Source organism: Lepidochelys kempii, chromosome 27, assembly GCF_965140265.1.
Source record: "Lepidochelys kempii isolate rLepKem1 chromosome 27, rLepKem1.hap2, whole genome shotgun sequence".
NCBI lineage: Eukaryota > Metazoa > Chordata > Testudines > Cheloniidae > Lepidochelys > Lepidochelys kempii.
In genome coordinates this window covers 3,385,979-3,406,280 of record NC_133282.1, presented here as the reverse complement: position 1 = coordinate 3,406,280, position 20,302 = coordinate 3,385,979, and the positions used below count along the sequence as shown (strand labels likewise).

General features: G+C 49.3%; 1 pseudogene; it reads right to left on the bottom strand.

Annotated features, from left to right (window-relative positions):
- Positions 1-15,124: 15,124 nt before the first annotated feature.
- Positions 15,125-20,302, bottom strand: part of LOC140903742 (vasoactive intestinal polypeptide receptor 1-like) — a 68,217-nt pseudogene continuing 63,039 nt past the window's right edge.

The following is a 20,302-nucleotide window of genomic DNA, read 5'->3' as shown; positions in this document are numbered from 1 at the left end:
GTGGATTGGGCCCAATGTGCATCAAGGAGAGGCCGGGCCACCCAAAGTAACCTGCAGGGCCCTGGGGCCCCAACCCTCTGTCGCTGCAAGAACCAGGACACCACTGGGACTAGAAGCACACAGCAGGCCAAGCAATGCGGAGTAAGGGTCTGTCTGCACTGGATCGGGAGGGGTGGATGAACTCACGCTAGCTCTGCGGGCCCTAGTCTGTGAAAAGTAGCAGTGTTGCCACCCCATGTACACTCCTTGGGTCTGCACCTGAGAGACTAGCCTGTCCCACTGCTTGTGTCTGAAAATTACCCTCCTTGCTCCAGTGCACACATTCCATTAGGGCCTCCCACAAGGGATTAACCACCCACTTGCCTGTGTGTGTTGTGTCCTTCCTCTGTGCCCAGGCCAAGGGGGCTAGAACTGTCCACAGCTCCTAGGAATGGCACTTAGCCCGTTAGCCAGACACATTAAGGCCAGAAAGGACTGTTAGGTCATCAAGTCTGAGTTCCTATAAAGAGCACAGGCCAGAGACCCTTCCCCAATAGCTTCCTCATCAGCCTTTACCTTCCCTGTGAGCTGCAGAGTATCTCTAAGAATGACACCCCACCTTGACTTAAAGATGGCGAGAGATGGGGAGTGCACCCCATCCTTGGGCAGGTGCTCCATGGGTTAGCTCAAGCTGCAGAGGGCTGTGCTCTCAGTGTTGCAGAACCTGGGCTTGGTCACCTGCCAAGAGCATGAGAACAGCTGCTGCCAGGCCCCTTTGCATCCTTGTGACGTGGTTCCATTGTCGGGGAACGTACGCTGACACCTGCCGACGTCTGTGCAGTGTGGCCGAGTTAACACGGCTGCATGGAAGCCGACATTCCCGACACCCTGCCCCTAAATTCCCCGGCATAGCACAGCACGGACGTAGGTCTTTTTATTGAAATCACTCCTATGTGCACAAATAATTACAGAAGGAGAAGAGCTTTTAGTCACCTGGGCTATGACCACGATTACAGAGTGTGGCAGTATTGCCTAGTGGGGAGAGCAGTGGGCTGAAGTACAGAGACCTGGGTTCTAATCCCAGCTCTGCCACTGGCCTGCTGAGTGCACAGGAGTGCGCTAATCTGTCTAGGGAGGCAGTGTGGCCTAGTGTATAGCACACAGCACTGGGAGTCAGGACACCTGGGTCCTGTTCCTGGCTCTGCCATGGGCCTGTTGGGTGACCTTTAGCAAGACACTTCCCCTCTGTGTGCCTCAGTTTCCCTGGCTATAAACTTGGGATAATGAAACTGATATCTTCAGCAAAACACTTTGAGATCTACTGGTGGAAAGCTGATTGATCAGGGCTGGCCTAGCCCCAGGCCTTAAAAAGGGGCAGGCTATGCCCTTACAAGGGGCCACAGGAGCTGGTTCTGATACTCTATCTATGCCCTGGTCTACACTAGGAGTTGAGGTCGAATTTACAGCGTTAAATTGATTTAACCCTGCACCTGTCCACATGACGAAGCCCTTTTTTCGACTTAAAGGGCTCTTAAAATTGATTTCCTTACTCCACCCCCGACAAGGGGATTAGCTCTGAAATCGGCCTTGCCCGGTTGAATTTGGGGTACTGTGGACGCAATTAGACGGTATTGGCCTCCGGGAGCTATCCCAGAGTGCTCCATTGTGACCGCTCTGGACAGCACTCTCAACTCAAATGCACTGGCCAGGTAGACAGGAAAAGGCCCGTGAACTTTTGAATTTCAATTTACTGTTTGGCCAGTGTGGCAAGCTGTAGGTGACCATGCAGAGCTCATCAGCAGAGGTGACCATGATGGAGTCCCAGAATCGCAAAAGAGCTCCAGCATGGACCGAACAGGAGGTACGGGATCTGATCGCTGTATGGGGAGAGGAATCCATGCTATCAGAACTACGTTCCAGTTTTCGAAATGCCAAAACATTTGTCAAAATCTTCCAGGGCATGAAGGACAGAGGCCATAACAGGGACCCGAAGCAATGCCACATGAAACTTAAGGAGCTGAGGCAAGCCTACCAGAAAACCAGAGAGGCGAACGGCCGCTCTGGGTCAGAGCCCAAAACATGCCGCTTCTATGATGAGCTGCATGCCATTTTAGGGGGTTCAGCCACCACTACCCCAACCGTCTTGTTTGACTCCTTCAATGGAGATGGAGGCAACACGGAAGCAGGTTTTGGGGATGAGGAAGATGATGATGATGAGGTTGTAGGTAGCTCACAGCAAGCAAGCGGAGAAACTGGTTTTCCCGACAGCTAGGAACTGTTTCTCACCCTGGACCTGGAGCCAGTACCCCCCGAACCCACCCAAGGCTGCCTCCCGGACCCGCCAGGCGTAGAAGGGACCTCTGCTGAGTGTACCTTTTAAAATACTACACATGGTTTAAAGGCAAGCATGTTTAATGATTAATTTGCCCTGGCATTCGTGGCTCTCCTGGATATATTCCCAAAGCCTTTGCAAAAGGTTTCTGGGGATGGCAGCCTTAATCCATCCACCATGGTAGGACACTTTACCACTCCAGGCCAGTAGCACGTACTTGGGAATCATTGTAGAATAAAGCATTGCAGTGCATGTTTTCTGGCGTTCAAACAACATCCGTTCTTTATCTCTCTGTGTTATCCTTAGGAGAGTGATATCATTCATGGTCACCTGGTTGAAATAGGGTGCTTTTCTTAAGGGGACATTCAGAGGTGCCCTTTCCTGCTGGGCTGTTTTCCTGTGTTTGCTGAACAGAAATGTTCCCCACTGTTAGCCATGGGAAGGGGGAGAGGGGGGAGGGGCTAGCCAAGCACTGGGGGGAGGCAAAATGTGACCTTGGAACGAAAGACATGTGCTATGTATGTAATGTTAACAGCAAGCTCGTGAAAAGAGTGTACCCATTGTGTACCCACCATGTACCCACCGTGTGAGTGTACCCATTGTACCCCCTGTGAAAGAGTGTACCCATTGTTCTATAAAATCATAGAATCATAGAATCATAGAATATCAGGGTTGGAAGGGACCCCAGAAGGTCATCTAGTCCAACCCCCTGCTCAAAGCAGGACCAATTCCCAGTTAAATCATCCCAGCCAGGGCTTTGTCAAGCCTGACCTTAAAAACCTCTAAGGAAGGAGATTCTACCACCTCCCTAGGTAACGCATTCCAGTGTTTCACCACCCTCTGAGTGAAAAAGTTTTTCCTAATATCCAATCTAAACCTCCCCCACTGCAACTTGAGACCATTACTCCTCGTTCTGTCATCTGCTACCATTGAGAACAGTCTAGAGCCATCCTCTTTGGAACCCCCTTTCAGGTAGTTGAAAGCAGCTATCAAATCCCCCCTCATTCTTCTCTTCTGCAGGCTAAACAATCCCAGCTCCCTCAGCCTCTCCTCATAACTCATGTGTTCCAGTCCCCTAATCATTTTTGTTGCCCTTCGCTGGACTCTCTCCAATTTATCCACATCCTTCTTGAAGTGTGGGGCCCAAAACTGGACACAGTACTCCAGATGAGGCCTCACCAATGTCGAATAGAGGGGAACGATCACGTCCCTCGATCTGCTCGCTATGCCCCTACTTATACATCCCAAAATGCCATTGGCCTTCTTGGCAACAAGGGCACACTGCTGGCTCATATCCAGCTTCTCGTCCACTGTCACCCCTAGGTCCTTTTCCGCAGAACTGCTGCCTAGCCATTCGGTCCCTAGTCTGTAGCTGTGCATTGGGTTCTTCCGTCCTAAGTGCAGGACCCTGCACTTATCCTCATTGAACCTCATCAGATTCCTTTTGGCCCAATCTTCCAATTGGTCTAGGTCCTTCTGTATCCTATCCCTCCCCTCCAGCGTATCTACCACTCCTCCCAGTTTAGTATCATCCGCAAATTTGCTGAGAGTGCAATCCACACCATCCTCCAGATCATTTATGAAGATATTGAATAAAACCGGCCCCAGGACCGACCCTTGGGGCACTCCACTTGATACCGGCTGCCAACTAGACATGGAGCCATTGATCACTACCCGTTGAGCCCGACAATCTAGCCAGCTTTCTACCCACCTTATAGTGCATTCCTCCAGCCCATACTTCCTTAACTTGCTGACAAGAATACTGTGGGAAACCGTGTCAAAAGCTTTGCTAAAGTCAAGAAACAATACATCCACTGCTTTCCCTTCATCCACAGAACCAGTAATCTCATCATAGAAGGCGATTAGATTAGTCAGGCATGACCTTCCCTTGGTGAATCCATGCTGGCTGTTCCTGATCACTTTCCTCTCATGCAAGTGCTTCAGGATTGATTCTTTGAGGACCTGCTCCATGATTTTTCCAGGGACTGAGGTGAGGCTGACTGGCCTGTAGTTCCCAGGATCTTCCTTCTTCCCTTTTTTAAAGATTGGCACTACATTAGCCTTTTTCCAGTCATCCGGGACTTCCCCGGTTCGCCACGAGTTTTCAAAGATAATGGCCAGTGGCTCTGCAATCACAGCCGCCAATTCCTTCAGCACTCTCGGATGCAACTCGTCCGGCCCCATGGACTTGTGCACGTCCAGCTTTTCTAAATAGTCCCTAACCGCCTCTATCTCCACAGAGGGCTGGCCATCTGTTCCGCATTTTGTGATGCCCAGTGCAGCAGTCTGGGAGCTGACCTTGTTAGTGAAAACAGAGGCAAAAAAAGCATTGAGTACATTAGCTTTTTCCACATCCTCTGTCACTAGGTTGCCTCCCTCATTCAGTAAGGGGCCCACACATTCCTTGGCTTTCTTCTTGTTGCCAACATACCTGAAGAAACCCTTCTTGTTACTCTTGACATCTCTGGCTAGCTGCAGCTCCAGGTGCGATTTGGCCCTCCTGATAACATTCCTACATGCCCGAGCAATATTTTTATACTCTTCCCTGGTCATATGTCCAACCTTCCACTTCTTGTAAGCTTCTTTTTTATGTTTAAGATCCGCTAGGATTTCACCATTAAGCCAAGCTGGTCGCCTGCCATATTTACTATTCTTTCTACTCATCGGGATGGTTTGTCCCTGTAACCTCAACAGGGATTCCTTGAAATACAGCCAGCTCTCCTGGACTCCTTTCCCCTTCAAGTTAGTCCCCCAGGGGATCCTGGCCATCCGTTCCCTGAGGGAGTCGAAGTCTGCTTTCCTGAAGTCCAGGGTCCGTATCCTGCTGCTTACCTTTCTTCCCTGCGTCAGGATCCTGAACTCAACCAACTCATGGTCACTGCCTCCCAGATTCCCATCCACTTTTGCTTCCCCCACTAATTCTACCCGGTTTGTGAGCAGCAGGTCAAGAAAAGCGCCCCCCCTAGTTGGCTCCTCTAGCACTTGCGCCAGGAAATTGTCCCCTACGCTTTCCAAAAACTTCCTGGATTGTCTATGCACCGCTGTATTGCTCTCCCAGCAGATATCAGGAAAATTAAAGTCACCCATGAGAATCAGGGCATGCGATCTAGTAGCTTCCGTGAGCTGCCAGAAGAAAGCCTCATCCACCTCATCCCCCTGGTCCGGTGGTCTATAGCAGACTCCCACCACTACATCACTCTTGTTGCACACACTTCTAAACTTAATCCAGAGACACTCAGGTTTTTCTGCAGTTTCGTACCGGAGCTCTGAGCAGTCATACTGCTCCCTTACATACAGTGCTACTCCCCCACCTTTTCTGCCCTGCCTGTCCTTCCTGAACAGTTTATAACCATCCATGACAGTACTCCAGTCATGTGAGTTATCCCACCAAGTCTCTGTTATTCCGATCACGTCATAGTTCCTTGACATCACCAGGACCTCCAGTTCTCCCTGCTTGTTTCCAAGGCTTTGTGCATTTGTATATAAGCACTTGAGATAACCTGTTGATCGCCCCTCATTGCCAGTATGAGGCAGGAGCCCTCCCCTCACAGACATTCCTGCCTGTGCTTCCTCCCGGTATCCTGCTTTCCGACTTACCTCTGGGCTTTGGTCTCCTTCCCCCGGTGAACCTAGTTTAAAGCCCTCCTCACTAGGTTAGCCAGCCTGCTGGCAAAGATGCTCTTCCCTCTCTTTGTAAGATGGAGCCCGTCTCTGCCCAGCACTCCTCCTTCATGGAACACCATCCCATGGTCAAAGAAACCAAAGCCTTCTCTCCGACACCACCTGCGTAGCCATTCGTTGACTTCCACGATTCGATGCTCCCTACCTAGGCCTTTTCCTTCCACGGGGAGGATGGACGAGAACACCACTTGCGCCTCCAACTCCTTTATTCTTCTTCCTAGAGCCACATAGTCCGCAGTGATCCGCTCAAGGTCATTCTTGGCAGTATCATTGGTGCCCACGTGGAGAAGCAGGAAGGGGTAGCGATCCGAGGGCTTGATGAGTCTCGGCAGTCTCTCCGTCACATCGCGAATCTTAGCCCCTGGCAAGCAGCAGACTTCTCGGTTTTCCCGGTCAGTATTTCCCGGTGGTATTTAAAAATGTGTCTTTTTAAATACCACTGTCCCTTTTTTTTCCTCCACCAGCTGCATGTGTTTCAAGGATCACAGGATCTTCTCCTTCCCAGAGGCTAGCGAAGGTTAGAAGGCGAAAAAAACACACTCGCGATGAAATGTTCTCTGAGCTCATGCTGTCCTCCCACACTGACGAATGCGTGGAGGCAGACAATGTCAGAGTGCAGGAAAGCACAAAATGACTGGGAGGAGAGGTGGCAGGCTGAAAAGAATAAGTGGCGGGCTGAAGAGAGGGCTGAAGCTGAAAGATGGCGGCAGTGTGATGAGAGGAGGCAGGATTCAATGCTGAGGGTGCTGGAGGATCAAACTAATATGCTCCAGCGTATGGTTGAGCTGCAGGAAAGGCAGTAGGAGCACAGACCGCCACTACAGCCCCTGTGTAACCAACCGCCCTCCTCCCCAAGTTCCATAGCCTCCTCACCCAGACGCCCAAGAACGCGGTGAGGGGGGCCTCCGGCCACCCAGCTACTCTACCCCAGAGGATTGCCCAAGCAACAGAAGGCTAGCATTCAATAAGTTTTAAAGTTTTAAACTTTTAAAGTGCTGTGTGGCCCTGTCCTTCCCTCCTCCACCACCCCTCCTGGTGCTTCTCTCCTCCACCACCCCTCCTGGGCTACCTTGGTAGTTATCCCCCTATTTGTGTGATGAATTAATAAAGAATGCATGAATGTGAAGCAACAATGACTTTATTGCCTCTGCAAGCAGTGATCGAAGGGAGGAGGGGAGGGTGTTTAGCTTACAGGGAAGTAGAGTGAACCAAGGGGCGGGGGGTTTCATCAAGGAGAAACAAACAGAATCATAGAATCATAGAATATCAGGGTTGGAAGGGACCCCAGAAGGTCATCTAGTCCAACCCCCTGCTCAAAGCAGGACCAATTCCCAGTTAAATCATCCCAGCCAGGGCTTTGTCAAGCCTGACCTTAAAAACCTCTAAGGAAGGAGATTCTACCACCTCCCTAGGCAACGCATTCCAGTGTTTCACCACCCTCTTAGTGAAAAAGTTTTTCCTAATATCCAGTCTAAACCTTCCCCACTGCAACTTGAGACCATTACTCCTCGTTCTGTCATCTGCTACCATTGAGAACAGTCTAGAGCCATCCTCTTTGGAACCCCCTTTCAGGTAGTTGAAAGCAGCTATCAAGTTCCCCCTCATTCTTCTCTTCTGCAGGCTAAACAATCCCAGCTCCCTCAGCCTCTCCTCATAACTCATGTGTTCCAGTCCCCTAATCATTTTTGTTGCCCTTCGCTGGACTCTCTCCAATTTATCCACATCCTTCTTGTAGTGTGGGGCCCAAAACTGGACACAGTACTCCAGATGAGGCCTCACCAATGTCGAATAGAGGGGAACGATCACGTCCCTCGATCTGCTCGCTATGCCCCTACTTATACATCCCAAAATGCCATTGGCCTTCTTGGCAACAAGGGCACACTGCTGGCTCATATCCAGCTTCTCGTCCACTGTCACCCCTAGGTCCTTTTCCGCAGAACTGCTGCCTAGCCATTCGGTCCCTAGTCTGTAGCTGTGCATTGGGTTCTTCCGTCCTAAGTGCAGGACCCTGCACTTATCCTTATTGAACTTCATCAGATTTCTTTTGGCCCAATCCTCCAATTTGTCTAGGTCTTTCTGTATCCTATCCCTCCCCTCCAACGTATCTACCACTCCTCCCAGTTTAGTATCATCCGCAAATTTGCTGAGAGTGCAATCCACACCGTCCTCCAGATCATTTATGAAGATATTGAACAAAACCGGCCCCAGGACCGACCCTTGGGGTACTCCACTTGATACCGGCTGCCAACTAGATATGGAGCCATTGATCACTACCCGTTGAGCCCGACAATCTAGCCAGCTTTCTACCCACCTTGTAGTGCAACTTTCACTCCATAGCCTGGCCAGTCATGAAACTGGTTTTCACAGCTTCTCTGATGTGCACCGCACCCTCCTGTGCTCTTCTAACTGCCCTGGTGTCTGGCTATGCATAACCAGTAGCCAGGCGATTTGCCTCAACTTCCCACCCCGCCATAAATGTCTCCCCTTAGTCTCACACATATTGTGGAGCGCACAGCAAGCAGTAATAACAGTGGGAATACTGGTTTCGCTGAGGTCTAACCGAGTCAGTAAACTGCGGCAGTGCGCTTTTAAACATCCAAATGCACATTCTACCACCATTCTGCACTTGCTGAGCCTGTAGTTGAACAGCTCCTGACTACTGTCCAGGCTGCTTGTGTCTGGCTTCATGAGCCATGGCATTAAGGGGTAGGCTAGGACCCCAAGGATAACTTAACGGTGAAATCCTAGCAGATCTTAAGCATAAAAAAGAAGCTTACAAGAAGTGGAAGGTTGGACATATGACCAGGGAAGAGTATAAAAATATTGCTCGGGCATGTAGGAATGAAATTAGGAGGGCCAAATCGCACCTGGAGCTGCAGCTAGCGAGAGCTGTTAAGAGTAACAAGAAGGGTTTCTTCAGGTATGTTGGCAACAAGAAGAAAGCCAAGGAATGTGTGGGCCCCTTAATGAATGAGGGAGGCAACCTAGTGGCAGAGGATGTGGAAAAAGCTAATGTACTCAATGCTTTTTTTGCCTCTGTCTTCACGAACAAGGTCAGCTCCCAGACTGCTGCGCTGGGCATCAAAACATGGGGAATAGATGGCCAGCCCTCTGTGGAGAAAGAGGTGGTTAGGGACTATTTAGAAAAACCGGACGTGCACAAGTCCATGGGGCCGGATGAGTTGCATCCGAGAGTGCTAAAGGAACTGGTGGCTGTGATTGCAGAGCCATTGGCCATTATCTTTGAAAACTCGTGGCGAACGGGGGAAGTCCCGGATGACTGGAAAAAGGCTAATGTAGTGCCAATCTTTAAAAAAGGGAAGAAGGAGGATCCTGGGAACTACAGGCCAGTAAGCCTCACTTTAGTCCCCGGAAAAATCATGGAGCAGGTCCTCAAAGAATCAATCCTGAAGCACTTACATGAGAGGAAAGTGATCAGGAACAGTCAGCATGGATTCACCAAGGGAAGGTCATGCCTGACTAATCTAATCGCCTTCTATGATGAGATTACTGGTTCTGTGGATGAAGGGAAAGCAGTGGATGTATTGTTTCTTGACTTTAGCAAAGCTTTTGACACGGTCTCCCACAGTATTCTTGTCAGCAAGTTAAGGAAGTATGGGCTGGAGGAATGCACTATAAGGTGTGTAGAAAGTTGGCTAGATTGTCAGGCTCACGGGTAGTGATCAATGGCTCCATGTCTAGTTGGCAGCTGGTGTCAAGTGGAGTGCCCCAGGGGTCGGTCCTGGGGCCGGTTTTGTTCAATATCTTCATAAATGATCTGGAGGATGGTGTGGATTGCACTCTCAGCAAATTTGCGGATGATACTAAACTGGGAGGAGTGGTAGATACGCTGGAGGGCAGGGATAGGATACAGAGGGACCTAGACAAATTGGAGGATTGGGCCAAAAGAAATCTGATGAGGTTCAATAAGGATAAGTGCAGGGTCCTGCACTTAGGACGGAAGAACCCAATGCACAGCTACAGACTAGGGACCGAATGGCTAGGCAGCAGTTCTGCGGAAAAGGACCTAGGGGTGACAGTGGACGAGAAGCTGGATATGAGCCAGCAGTGTGCCCTTGTTGCCAAGAAGGCCAATGGCATTTTGGGATGTATAAGAAGGGGCATAGCGAGCAGATCGAGGAACGTGATCGTCCCCCTCTATTCGACATTGGTGAGGCCTCATCTGGAGTACTGTGTCGAGTTTTGGGCCCCACACTACAAGAAGGATGTGGATAAATTGGAGAGAGTCCAGCGAAGGGCAACAAAAATGATTAGGGGTCTGGAACACATGACTTATGAGGAGAGGCTGAGGGAACTGGGATTGTTTAGTCTGCAGAAGAGAAGAATGAGGGGGGATTTGATAGCTGCTTTCAACTACCTGAGAGGTAGTTCCAGAGAGGATGGTTCTAGACTATTCTCAGTGGTGGAAGAGGACAGGACAAGGAGTAATGGTCTCAAGTTGCAGTGGGGGAGGTTTAGGTTGGATATTAGGAAAAACTTTTTCACTAGGAGGGTGGTGAAACACTGGAATGCGTTGCCTAGGGAGGTGGTGGAATCTCCTTCCTTAGAAGTTTTTAAGGTCAGGCTTGACAAAGCCCTGGCTGGGATGATTTAATTGGGTATGGGTCCTGCTTTTGAGCAGGGGGTTGGACTAGATGACCTCCTGAGGTCCCTTCCAACCCTGATATTCTATGATTCTATGATTCTATGAACTATAGGCATTTCAACATCCCCAACGGTTATTTTCTGGTCTGGGAATAAAGTCCCTTCCTGCAGCTTTTGAAACAGACCAGAGTTCCTGAAGATGTGAGTGTCATGTACCTTTCCCGGCCATCCCACGTTGATGTTGGTGAAACGTCCCTTGTGAGCCACCAGTGCTTGCAGCACTATTGAAAAGTACCCCTTGCTGTTTATGTACTCGCCGGCTTGGTGCTCCGGTGCCAAGATAGGGATATGGGTTCCGTCTATGGCCCCACCACAGTTAGGGAATCCCATTGCAACAAAGCCATCCACTATGACCTGCACATTTCCCAGGGTCATTACCCTTGATATCAACAGATCTTTGATTGCGTTGGCTACTTGCATCACAGCAGCCCCCACAGTAGATTTGCCCACTCCAAATTGATTCCCGACTAACGGGTAGCTGTCTGGCGTTGCAAGCTTCCACACAGCTATTGCCACTTGCTTCTCAACTGTGAGAGCTGCTCTCATCTTGGTATTCTTGTGCCTCAGGGCAGGGGAAAGCAAGTCACAAAGTTCCATGAAAGTGCCCTTATGCATGCGAAAGTTTCGCAGCCACTGGGAATCGTCCCAGACCTGCAACACTATGCGGTCCCACCAGTCTGTGCTTGTTTCCTGGGCCCAGAATCGGCGTTCCACACCATGAACCTTCCCCATTAGCACCATGATGCCCACATTGCCAGGGCCCGTGCTTTGAGAGAAGTCTGTGTCCATGTCCTCATCACTCTCGTCACCACACTGACGTCGCCTACTCGCCCGGTTTCGCTTTGCCAGGTTCTGGTGCTGCATATACTGCTGGATAATGTGTGTGGTGTTTAATGTGCTCCTAATTGCCAAAGTGATCTGAGTGGGCTCCATGCTTGCCGTGGTATGGCGTCTGCACAAGTAACTCAAGAAAAAAGACGCAAAATGATTGTCTGCCCTTGCTTTAATGGGGGGAGGGAGGGAACGGGGGCCTGACGATATTTACCCAGAACCACCCGCAACAATGTTTTAGCCCCGTCAGGCACTGGGATCTTAACCCACAATTCCAATGGGCAGCGGAGACTGTGGGAACTGTGGGATAGCTACCCACAGTGCAACGCTCTGGAAGTCGACGGTTGCCTCAGTACTGTGGACACACTCCGCCGACTACATGCACTTAGAGCATTTGTGTGGGGACACACACAATCGACTGTATAAAAACGCTTTCTACAAAACCGACTTCTATAAATTCGACCTAATTTCGTAGTGTAGACATACCCTATGTTAGATATTTACTTGCCCCTCTTCCATACCCCAGCAAGACAGGACAGGGCTGTTATCCCCATTAAACAAATGTGAGGGGAGAGAGAGTGCATGTGTGTGTGGGGAGGATGCAATTCTCCAGCAGGCTGGGGACCCTTGGGAAGTGGTATGTTGGCAAGCACTGATTTTATCACAGTCTGGGCAGCAACAGGAAAAAAACCAGAGGAACTGAAAATCACTGGCTAGTGGCCACTTCACTGTGTTGCTCAAAGGCCAGACTTTGTTGTTGCTTTTGGCTCCCTCCAGGACAGCGCTCTGAATGCCTGGGCTGTGGGGGCTCTTCTGAGTGGGCCATAAAATTAAACAGTTTCATAACCCAGGAGAGAAGAAATCAGTAAACAGCTCAGGGATTAGGGAAGCCAGCGGAGTGGTCTCACAAAGGACAAGTCTTGCTGGATAAACCTGACCGGGGCTTTGCAATGTTGTTGTAGCCGTGTTGGTCCCAGGATATTAGAGAGCCAAAGTGAGAGACAGTCAGAGTGTTGGTAGGTGAAGGGCTCTGGATTTTAGTGCAGCCCTTGACACAGGACATATCTGGGACATCTTTTCAGAATGCCCAGTAGTCCAGGTTACCTAAACAGGCATTTCTTTGGCACCCCTAGAGCAAGAGACAAGAGCGGTTGATGCTAGAGGCACACGCCGTAACACAGTAATGTCTGAAGCAGCTTTATTACATCGGCATATAAAATGAGCTCAGAATAGGAACAACTGGCACAGTTTAACTCCTGCTTGATGCCCCTTGCAGCCAATGATTTTAGTTTATCATCCAGTTATTGGGTGATGTTATGATTAATTACCATGTCATGTTACATATAAGCATTGTATGGTAAATTGAGTTAAGTTGTAGGGTGGTAGAAGTATAAGCTTGAACAGTAGTTAGAGGGAATCAGGGATTAGATAGCTAAGGAAGAAAGGCTGAAATGTAAGACCTGTAGGCTGAGGCCTGCAAGATTTTAGCTTAGCTATTTTAGGCCCTGGAGCTAAGAAATGCTGACAAAATTAAGTGACTGAAGAATAACCCGATGCACTGAGATGATGGGAAAAGAGGCACCAAGGGGTAACATTGCAAAAAATTAGCTGGAAGATTAATTTTAAATCATAAAAATGTGGTAGAGGCCCACATGTGTCAATGCCAATGAGAATAAAGAGAACCTACATGTACTATAGAAATTGCGGTCCTGTCTGTTTCTAGAGAACATCAGACCAATAAGGAAAAAGAGGGGTGACACTTGCATGTACATGTGCAGAATGTAAGTATAGGGAGAATCACATTATAAAAAGGGGATGCTCAGAGCAGGAAAATTGAGCTTCCTATGGGCAAACTCCAGCAGGAAGCATCCCTGTACTGATGATCAATCCATGAGAGACCCACCTGACCCTAATGCTGTCTAGGAGGATGCGAGTCTGGCTGCAGTTAGAACTGGTGCCTGGATAGATCTAGGCATTGTATATGCTGTGATACTCATAACTGTGTTGGTAACATTAATAAAATGGATACAAGATAATAGACCTTCTTATGATTGTCTGTTACTTGCTTATGGCTTCATGTGTTCCTATGAGCTCTAGAGCTAAAACAGGCAGAGAGAGCTCTGCTGAACTGTAAAAACAACAAGGAGTCCTTGTGGCCCCTTAGAGGCCCCTTAGTGGCTCAAATTAGTCTCTAATTTGTTAGTCTGTTGAACTGTAGCTGCCAGAGCCAAGCCCTCGATGGTGTAATAGAACAGCACTAAAGTTACCTTTAAATAAAAATAAAGGCTACCTACACCCCAATGGTGTAGGAAGACTGGTGATGATGATGGCTTGACACAGGGTCAGATTTTCTGTGGTGGGGAGAGCCCAGGTCAGTGTCTCACCAAATCCTGCTATAATGTGAAATTCACCCCGTGCACAGGGCCTGTATGAAGCCAAGACATCATTAAAAGCCTAAAAAAGTGGGACTGAAGCTGGTCCTCGCCCTAATGCTGGCTTCTCACACAGGAGCGAACCCTGTCCACTCTGATTCCAACTGCTGGGTGTGGGTATCCTGTTCTGTGGGTGGGGACAGGGCTAAAAGAACCAAAGCCAAAGGGGGAAGTATCAAATGAAGTGTTGGCCAGGGGTAAACAGCAAGGCATGGAGCTGGGAATGTGTGTTGTGCAAGGACTGGCCTCATCCAACATCTTCATTACTGAGCTGGGCAGTGGGAGAAAGCCACATGCTGACGAACTCTGCAGATGGCACTAGGCCAGGAGGAGCTGTGAGCACCAGGGAGAGGAACAGGAATCACAGAAAATAAGATTCAGCTTGGAAACATGCAAAGCCACCCTAAAAAAAGCATCTTGGGGGGAGGAGAAAAACCTGCCAGGTAACCAGGCTGAAATGCCCTGGGAGCGAGTGTAAAGAACAAACACACGATGGCAGCAAAAGAGAAGCCTTCAGGGCAGGTAGCACATCACGGTGCAGGAATACAATTGCCTTCTCTATATGGCCTGGGCAGGCCATGCCAGGTGATGCCGACATCTGGCCCTGGGCAGGCTGTGCCAGGTGTTGCTGCATCCCATGCAGCTCAGGACCAGAAAGATGGAGAAAACCCCTAAGTATTTACAAGAAGGGCAACCCACCTGCGAAGGAGACTGGTGGATTGGATGTGTGTGGGGGACGTGAGTCACAACAGCTGAGAGCAGGGTGGGGGCCCATGGCAGGGAGGAAGAGGAGTGAGTTAGAGCAGTGCATGGCTTATAACTAGGAGGAAGGCAATGAATGGAGAATACAGCCTGAATCTCTGGAAACTTTTCCCAAGTGCAAAATCTTTGCTGTGGGGTCATTTCCCAGAGGGAAGGGGAGGAAGGTCTGTTTCTTGGGACATTGAACACAAAGCTGGACAAGCCCTGAAGAATCGAATGCAGAGTACGACCCTGCAAAAATCTCTGGGGAGGGGCTAGAGTCGATCTACAAGGTCTTTTCCCTCAGTCCCCACCTCTGTATGTTTGGCCAAGGAAGCAGAAACAAACTGGGTGGCAAAGTGGAATGCAAGGCGCTGCCCTACTCCCCACTGGGGCTGCTGCTGCGGGGCGTGGAATAGCGGTCAGGCTTTGGGAAGCTGTTTATCACCAGCCCTTTCCCTTCTCAGGCTGTAAAGTCTTGGGTCACCAGGTTGAAGACGTTGCTCTCCATGGACGACTGCCATTTGCCCCAGTTCCTCCGGATCTCAGCCTGCACCTGGAACAGCCCAGCAGAGAATCACCTTGGAACAGCGCTGGGAGAAGCTGGGCCTTCCCCACTTTGAGCTTCACTTCAACCCATAGGAAATGGAGGCCAGCACCCAGACCCCTCCCCCTAGGACTCATTCAGGTTTGGCAAAGGGCTTTGAGAGCCTCACAGGGAAGGGTCCACAGGGATGCAGGGTCTCATATCTACAGGCCAATGAAAGGTGGCTTTTTACATCATCAGTTCAACTGATTTAGCCTCCCAGTGTCAGAAACCCCCTCCCTCAGCACTCAGGGAGCCCCCTTTAACAGCTACAGATGGCACCAGCTGGCTAGGCTGGAGCCGAGGAGGGATGTGGTAATAAGGACACAATCCCAGTGCTAGACACCGCACTGGGGAAGTTAATTAGAAAAGGAACCCTGAGCCAATGCGGTGCGTATGCACATCCTTGTGTGTATGGGTATACGTGTGTGCACTGCATGTATCTGTGTGCACATGCATGTGTTCACAAGTGAATTTGTGTGCACACGTGCACGTGTTTGTGCATGCATGTGTGCACACGTGTGCTGAAGGGAAATCACTCACCTCCCCATTCAGGAAGCAGTACAGCAGAGCCACCAGGAACCCCTGAAATACAACAGCAGGGGAAGAAGTTTCACAAAACAAACATGTTGCTGCATTTCTCCACCCTCCTGGAAAGCCCAAGGGCTAGACTCCTCCCATTTTATTTATGCTGTTACAAATACTCTGTGGATGTTTATCTAAAGAAGGTGGTTGCTGCTGTTGGGGCCTAGCTATTCATAGGAGCCACATGGAGTTTATCTGGCTGGTTTGCAGCCCTCACAGCAATGATACATTCTGTTCCTTGGTAAGATAGGGACTGCGCCTGGGGATTCTGGGTAATTGCATCGGGGGAGGGAATCAGGGTAGTACTGAGCTGGTTACAATCACACCCTGGCTGTTAGTTTGACATGCTGCGAAAGGGTGACGCTCCGTTTGCGTTCATGGACAGTCAGACGTCTCCTTCGACTGTATTTCCCCCCCTTATTTTGTAGTTGTTCTCTTTTTTAAAATAAAAAAATAAGAGCCCATTTTCTGCCTCTGTCAGCCTGTGGCAACCCCCTCCGTGCCCTGTTTTGATGTGTGGGCAGGGCACAGGGTGCAAGGGCTGCACCTGGGTGGTACAGGGAGAGAGAATCTGGGCCCAGGTTCACAGCTGGGGCTTCTGTTATTACTCCTCTCTGCGCCAGCTGCTCCCTCACTCTCATACCTGATAGGAGCCAAGAACCAGTTCAAAATAGAGTCTTGCTTCAACGCCAATATGCTCCGGGAAGAGGGCGAACACCACGTAGTGAACCCCAAAGAGGGGGATGAGAAGCAGTGTGGATTTTGCCAGTCTCCTGGGAAGAATCAAAGTGACAGGTTCTGGTTATACAAGAATCACTGGGTTCGCACTGTTAGTGAATTAAAAATGCTCTCCCCTCCCAGGAAATGGAGCTACTGGGAAAGTATTAAAACTGAATAGTGCATCTGGCCTTTCTACATCCGTTTAAATGACACCGCACTAGGTCTGTTGCAGAACAAGTGTCACTTGGGGAGGGATCAGGAAAAGTGACCCACTAGTTGGAGCCATGTTGGTCCCAGGATATTAGAGAGACAAGGTGGGGGAGGTGATATCTTTTATTCCACCAACTTCAGTTGGCGAGAGAGACAAGCTTTCAAGCCAAACAGAGCTCTTCTTCAGGTCTGGAAAAGACTCTCCGAGTGTCACAGTTAAATACAAGGTGGAACAGATTGTTTAGCATAAGTAGTTAACACATTTCAAGGGCCCATTCAAGGTGAAGTGGCCTGTTAACACACCTCCAGTCATAGGGGGAAAAGGAGAGAGAAAAAATGAAATGTTGAGGGGAGGTCGTGTTAGTGGGTTAGTGTTGTAATAAGCCATAAATCCAGTGTCTCTATTTAGTCCATGATTTTTAGTGTCTAGCACAGTTATGAATTTAAGCTCCCACACTTGTCTTCTGAAGGTTGTGCAGGTCTCCTTTGAGGATGAGGCCTGAGAGGTCAAACACAAAGTGATCGCTTTCTGTGAAGTGCTCACCCACATGTGAAAGGATGTTTTTGTCAATCATTTTCCTCTGTGAGTTTGTTTGAGAGCGTAGTGATTGTCTGATTTCACCACAGTGTTGTTGCTGGGACATTTAGTGCACTGGATGAGGTACACCACATGTGATGGGCATGTGTAGGACCCATGGATCTTGGAAGGTGTGTTTGGGGGAGGACTTTGATCATCGTCGTAGCCATGGGCGGCAGGTTTGTATAATTTCTGGTGATGCCCAAGCAGAGCCGTCCCATCCATAGGACGGATTGGGGCACTGCTCCGGGCCCTGCGCTTTGGGCGGCCCCGCGCTTCAGGGGGACAGAGAGTCCAGGGTGGCCTGGGGTGCTAGCGGGGGGCCTGGTGCTGGCAGCAGCAAGCAATCTGGCCACACCATGCCCCGCCTCTTCCCACCCCCCACCCCCCCACTCCATCTCATCCTCCAAGCCCCAGCCCCTGAGCAATGCCGGGAGCCGGCAGGGTGGAGCGGAGTGGGCTGGGGCTGGGTCACTTGCTGCTGCCAGTGTCAGGCCCCCCGCTAACCCCCCAGGCCGCCCTGGACCCCATATCCCCGTGAAGAACAGGGCACCACTGTTAGAATATAGATATTCAGGCCTGTTGGTAAAGGCCTGTACTCGAAGAATTTAGGTGTATTCTTATCACTTGGCTAGTTCTAGAGGTATAAAAGAAAGAATCAAAATCACTGTCTGCCGGTGTAAGGGCCTTCTCTCACTGTGACAGTCTGAGGCCCTGTGCTTAGGCTAAGGCCTTTGGCTAAGCTGCAGAGGCAGCCATAAGCTGGGAAGTGAATGGTCACCTCCTCACATTTCAAACTAGTCACACTGAAATAAGGTGCTATTGGGCTGTTAGGAATACACTCCTGTCCTGATAATGCCTATCGCCTCCAGAGAAAGGGAAGTGCCTAGAAAATGTAAAAGGAAACTTAATTTAATAGCATCCTGTCTGGCAAGAACTCACTTATTAATAGCTGGGATGTGAAAACCTCACTTCTGTACTGTTTTGTCATTATAGTTCCCACTTTGCTATTGTTTGTCTGTATAATCTCTGTCTGGTTCTGTGATTGTTCCTGTCCGCTGTATAATTAATTTTGCTGGGTGTAAACTAATTAAGGTGTTGGGATATAATTGGTTACATAATCATGTTACAATATGTTAGGATTGGTTAGTTAAATTTCAGGAAAATGATTGGTATAGCAAAGCAGAATTCAAGTTTTACTATATAGTCTGCAGTCAATCAGGAAGTGAGGGGGTGGGTGTGGGGAGGGGAAATGGGAACAGGGAATGGGGGTGGGGAAATTGGAATCATGTTTTGCTAAAGGGGGAAATGGGAACAGGTAATGGGGCTGGGGAAATTGGAATCATGTTTGGCTAAGGGCAGGAATGGGAACAGGGACACAGGTGTAAGGCTCTGTGGTGTAAGAGCTGGGAAGGGGGACACTAAGGAAGGAAACTGGAATCATGCTTGCTGGAAGTTCACCCCAATAAACATCGAATTGTTTGCACCTTTGGACTTCGGGTATTGTTGCTCTCTGTTCATGCGAGAAGGACCAGGGAAGTAAGTGGGTGAAGGAATAAGCCCCCTAACAACCACCATGTTGCATGACAGACACGTAACAAAATTACCGGACTTAGTGATGGACATTGGTGTGGGGTGGGGGAGGGTATTATGTTATTCAGTCATTCAACCCATAAAATAGCACACAATTTTTCACACTGAAACCCCCCCCAGTAACCTGGCTAATAATAATAATAATAATAATAAATTCAATACATATAATTAATGAAAAATGTGTGTATATGAGATTATTATATGAAGGGGGGAAGTCCCGGATGACTGGAAAAAGGCTAATGTAGTGCCAATCTTTAAAAAAGGAAAGAAGGAGGATCCAGGGAACTACAGGCCAGTCAGCCTCACCTCAGTCCCTGGAAAAATCATGGAGCAGGTCCTCAAAGAATCAATCCTGAAGCACTTGCATGAGAGGAAAGTGATCAGGAACAGTCAGCATGGATTCACCAAGGGAAGGTCATGCCTGACTAATCTAATCGCCTTCTATGATGAGATTACTGGTTCTGTGGATGAAGGGAAAGCAGTGGATGTATTGTATCTTGACTTTAGCAAAGCTTTTGACACGGTCTCCCACAGTATTCTTGTCAGCAATTTAAGGAAGTATGGGCTGGATGAATGCACTATAAGGTGGGTAGAAAGCTGGCTAGATTGTCGGGCTCAACGGGTAGTGATCAATGGCTCGATGTCTAGTTGGCAGCCGGTATCAAGTGGAGTGCCCCAAGGGTCGGTCCTGGGGCCGGTTTTGTTCAATATCTTCATAAATGATCTGGAAAATGGTGTGGATTGCACTCTCAGCAAATTTGCGGATGATACTAAACTGGGAGGAGTGGTAGATACGCTGGAGGGGAGGGATAGGATACAGAAGGACCTAGACAAATTGGAGGATTGGGCCAAAAGAAATCTGATGAGGTTCAATAAGGATAAGTGCAGGGTCCTGCACTTAGGATGGAAGAATCCCATGCACAGCTACAGACTAGGGACCGAATGGCTCGGCAGCAGTTCTGCGGAAAAGGACCTAGGGGTGACAGTGGACGAGAAGCTGGATATGAGTCAGCAGTGTGCCCTTGTTGCCAAGAAGGCCAATGGCATTTTGGGATGTATAAGTAGGGGCATAGCGAGCAGATCGAGGGACGTGATCGTTCCCCTCTATTCGACATTGGTGAGGCCTCATCTGGAGTACTGTGAGGGACAAGGGACTCTCACCTTGGGTCTTTGCATTAGATCGTACCAATTATGCTCGTTGGGCGCCTGTTCACCTCCGAGATATCCTGACACAGCTAAGAAGGAGCCTGTCAGGTTCCCAAGACACAGCATGTTTTCTCTGCAATCGCACTTGACCAGGCTCATGAGCAAATAATGCCACAATCAAAGAGGTTGATGGAGCTGTTGGTCTAACACAAAGTCCAGAAGCC